This window comes from Phyllobates terribilis, unplaced genomic scaffold (genome assembly GCF_046119375.1).
Source record: "Phyllobates terribilis strain yellow unplaced genomic scaffold, ASM4611937v1 Scaffold_1__5_contigs__length_1240528914, whole genome shotgun sequence".
Lineage (NCBI taxonomy): Eukaryota > Metazoa > Chordata > Amphibia > Anura > Dendrobatidae > Phyllobates > Phyllobates terribilis.
In genome coordinates, this window is record NW_027362761.1 from 700,940,566 (window position 1) to 700,945,435 (window position 4,870).

At 43.2% G+C, this 4,870-nt stretch overlaps 1 long non-coding RNA gene across 1 annotated transcript; it reads left to right on the forward strand.

The window, feature by feature from the left end:
• Positions 1-530: 530 nt before the first annotated feature.
• Positions 531-4,567, forward strand: LOC141170192 (uncharacterized). Its single transcript, XR_012252308.1, has 3 exons — positions 531-673; positions 890-1,071; positions 2,349-4,567. It is a non-coding gene; the product is annotated as an uncharacterized lncRNA (long non-coding RNA).
• Positions 4,568-4,870: the final 303 nt, after the last annotated feature.

Consider the following 4,870-nt stretch of genomic DNA (forward strand, 5'->3'; position numbering starts at 1 on the left):
ACTCGCGTAAGGCTGTGTGCCTGTGTGGAGAAGGGGTGATGTTACTCGCGTGGGACTGAGTGGCTGTGCAAGGAAGGGCGTGATGATACATGATGGGGTGCTGTGTGCAGTTGCATACTGAAAAGCTGCAAAGGGAAATGGCGGTAATGTCAACACGCTTGGGACTGTATGCCAGACGGCTGCTCTGTGTAGGGGGTGATGTTACTTGCGTGTGGTGGGGTGGTTTGAGCAGGGTGGCATTGATTTCACATGCATGGGGCTGCATGTGGGGGGTTGGTCAGCACAGGGGAGAGGGCGACGTGAGTCGCGCGGGGCTGGGGGAGAGGGCGACGTGAGTCGCGCGGGGCTGGGGGAGAGGGCGACGTGAGTCGCGCGGGGCTGGGGGAGAGGGCGACGTCGGCGGCCATGTGCTTTTTGCTTTCATCGTCACTTATCTCCAACGTGGCTTAATTCTACGTATTTATTTGTAAAGTTCATTGCTATACTTTTGTATATATAAATATATTTATATCTTTCTCCTTTGCAGTAACTAACTCCTATGTACATAGTATACATTAGACCTGGGCAAAGTGCAGCGCGCAGGCCACATCCGGCCCTCTGCTGTTCCTGTCAGTGTCCCACGGGCTGCACCATGCGACCGCCCGGCATCCAAAGTTGCCAACCATCCAGAAAAGTTAGTAAAAATAAGGCAATTTTTTCGCCCGGTCCATAAAAAAAATGAAGGGTGTGTTTTTTTTTGTTTTTTTTTATTCAGATCATTTTGACTAAATAATTTTACAATGAATGCAGTTGATGTCTTCAATCAGAATTATAGGCTGTAGATATGCATCAGTCATAATGATTTATTGTGGTTTTACAACATGTACATTTAAATTTTTTGCCTGTCAAGTGGGCAACCCTGCTTTCATCCCAATATATAGTGGAGGAGGCAACCCCGCCTGTGTGAATATATTGGAGGAGAAGAGATCCGCTGGCTCCTCTCACTATTCGGTGCAAGCAACTGTTACAGCAGTCGCGATGTCAGTGCATGCAGGAAAGACTGGAGCAGAGCGCTGGGGGAATGGAAGCATGGTGAGTATTGTGTGTGACTCTGTGGGGTCACATACGGTATATGGGGAGTGGCTATGTGTGGGGGGGCTCATACTCTATATAGTGGGGTAATGGTGACCCTCATACTGTGTAGAGGGCCTGTGAGAACCATTATACCAGGTGTGGAGTGCTGTGAGGACGGTCACACTGTGCCTGGCTGTAAGGACTGTCCTGCTGTGTGTGGGGAGGGCTGAGAGGACTATCATTACTGTCTATGGGGGCCATCACTGTGTGGGAGGCTATGATAACCTTCAAACCATGTATGGGGGGGGGGGTTGTGAGATTAGTCATACTGTGGGGGAGGGGCATCAAATTATGTTGAGCTGTGGGGGCATTATACTGTGTGTAAGGAGGGGGGTGCTGTGGTGGCATCGTATTATGTGGGGAGGGGCTGTGGTGGCATACTTTGGGGGGGGCATCATAATGTGGGCGGGCTTTGGAGACATACTCTGTGTGGGGGAGCAGTTTATCAAGGTAAAATGGTTGAATAACCGGAGAATATGATTTATAAACTTTGAATTACATTGGTGCTGATTCACATCTACAAGTAAGGATACAAGTTACAATAAGCCCTATTATAACATCTAGCTGCAGAATTAATTCTGCTCAGTACTAAGTGATACAAATAACATTAAAATAAGAATTATATTAATATTGAGCAGAATTAATTTCAGCCTATTGGTTCAGCTCTCTATAACAGTCACAGTCTCTCATGTGGCCCTTCGGGAAAATAAATTGGCCACCCTTGGTCTACATAATCTACACTATGAGGGAAAGCTGTATTTTATAATCAAGCTCCCACACATGAATAGAGAGAATTTGTCCAAGAGCCGGGACCTGCACTGATTGGTAGAATGGGGTACTTTTTATCTCTTTTAGAATTGAGCAGCAGTGCACATGCTCAATATGAGCTCCAGTCTTGTCCTATGGGGCTGCTAAGCGCTGTGCTTTTTCCAGCAGTCCTATTCAGAATGAGCAGAGTAGTGGTCGGGCATCTAACCAGCCGCTCCATTTTGTAACTGGGACAGAGTCCCTGTTTTGCCTATCGGTGCAGGTCCCAGCGGTCGCACACTCACTGATCAGCAAGTTATCACCTATCCCATAGTTAGGTGATAACTTTTCACTTCACAACCCCTTTAAGGGCTCGCTCACACTTGCGAATAAATTGGACGAATGCAATCCAATAAAAAAAATCGGATTGCATTTGGACCAATGTTATTCTATGATTCTGGGCTCATCTGCTTTTTTTTTTTTTCCAGCTCGGACTGAAAAAACCCCGCAACGTGCTGTGATCGCATGCGCAATTCGGATGGCATGTCTATTCGGATACAAATCTATGGGTGTGTGTGAAACATCACACTGCACTCGGATGTCACCAAAGAGGATTGGAGCACAGAGCACTGACACTCAGCTCACGCTCGCAGCAGAGTTTGAGCCAAGTGTCATTAGCATATCGCATCGAATGCTTTACGCTAGTGTGACTCCAGCACAGATTGACTTTTCAAAGCAAGCACAGGCGCTCGGTGCACACTTGGTGTGGCCATTTAAAGTGTTCCTTCCAATCGAATTATATTTTTTCTTCTCCATCTCTGCCCTCTCTCTATTTTGATGGACAGCTTTATAGAACCAGAGAAGGGCGGAGGTAGATGGAAAACAAGTAGGTGGGAAGATGCACTTAAATGTTTGGCTGCAACAATGGTGCATCGAGCACTTGGTTTGAACAGTCATTCTGTGCTGAGTCCCTTTAAGACCCTCAAACATATTAGCGGTCACCCCTGCAGCCATTAAGCTGACAGCTCTCTATCTTGTGCTATTAGACAGCAGATGTCTGGCTCCTCTGGCAGCAGCTTATCTTCAGAGAGAACAAGAGGATCAACCACTGAAATTCCAACACGCCAGATCCTTCCCTTTCCTCATAAACTATTAAAGGAAAGTTGAGAGGTAAATATACCCATCAGATTGTTGGCTGAACCTGTCGACTTTAGCCTTATGTGCATGGAAGCCTAAGGCTATGTTCACACTAGGCATTTTTTCAGCTTAAAACCTGATCTCTTGGCAGGAAAGAAGCTGCATCAAAAATGCAGAGGTGAATTGTTCAGGAATAGTTTTTCTAAGACACTGGAAGTGCAGTGAGTTTGTAGGACACTATTTTCACACTATGGTCTGCCATTCAGGCATTGTTCAATTTCACACCTCCGTGGGCCACAGGTATTGTTCAGTCTCATACCTAGGTGAGCCAATGTTTACACTGTACACATAACTAATTTAATTAACCCCTTCATGACCGGAGCATTTTCAATTTTTGTTTTTTGCTCCCCTTCTTCCTAGTTTTTACCACGTTCATCGAATGCTAAAACTGACCTGCCATTATTATTCTCCAGGTCATTACAAGTTCGTAGACACAAAACATGTACAGGTTCTTTTTTATTTTAGTGGTGTAGCGTAGCATCTCCATTTTTCGGGATCTGGGGCTGGGTGAGGGCTTATTTTTTGCGTGCCGGGCTGTCGTTTTTATTGATACCATTTTGGGATAAATCCGATGTTTTGATCGCCCGTTATTGCATTTTACTTCAACGTTGTGGTGACAAAAAAAACGTAATTTTGGCGTTTGAAATTTTTTTTCTCGCTACGCCGTTTACCGATCTGATTAATTCTTTTTTTTTATATTGATCTATCGGGCGATTCTGAACGCGGTGATACCAAATATGTGTATGTGGGGTTTTTTTATTTTATTTTGAATGGGGCAAAATGGGGGTGATTTAATCTTTTTATATATTTTTAAAAACTTTTTTTTACACTTTCTGCTTGCTTCTATAGTCTCCATAGGAGACTAGAAGCTGCAGTTGTCTGATCGCCTCTGCTACATAGAGACGATGAGCAGATCACCTCTATGTAGCAGAAATGTTCCTGTACTATGAGCGCTGACCACTAGGTGTAGGAATCAGCGCCGGAGCCCCCACTGAACCGGCCTTTCAGACGTGGTGTGTACTATTACTGACCACGTCGGAAAGGGGTTAAGGCCACGTTCACACGTTGCAGAAATACTGTTTTTTGTTTTCTGCAGGTGTCTGCACCAAACTACACAATAACAATCTTCTCTAATCATTACTGCATTTTTCGGCCTTTTTCCCCTTATTTGATGCGGTTTTGGTGCCTTGTATTTGGAGCCTAAAAAAACACATGTAAAACACTGCAGATACTTTATTAAGAATCAAAGCTTTTCTGTACAAATAAAAAGGTGCAAAAAACACGCTTCAAAATTGCTTGAAATATGGGGGAAAACACATAAAAGAAACGCAGCAACATGTAATAATCAGAGAAGATTTTTATTGTGTGGTGCGGACACCTGAAAAAAAGCAGTAGAGAAAATGCAGCATTTACACTGTGAACACAACCTCAGAATTGTTTTTAATACATTTTTTATGAGTTTAATTAAGAATAAATCTCAATCACGCCATTTTTTACACCATTTACCAATTCCTGTAAATAATCTGATGTGTTGTACGAGTCATTATGATTTCAGGGACATGAAATATGTAAATGTTATGTGCTGATTTGTGATGTTTATTATTTTTTAAAAAGTGCATTAAACATGACAATATTTTAAGTGTTGATCATTAATTTTTTGTAATTTTATAGGAAGAAAAAAAAAAATCTATCATTTTCAAACTAGAATGCAATACATACATTACACACAGCAGTGGATTTCTATCAGTGGAATCTGAGTAGTCAGAGCCTGCTATACAGATCAAGTATAGATAATTCTGATAATGACATCACT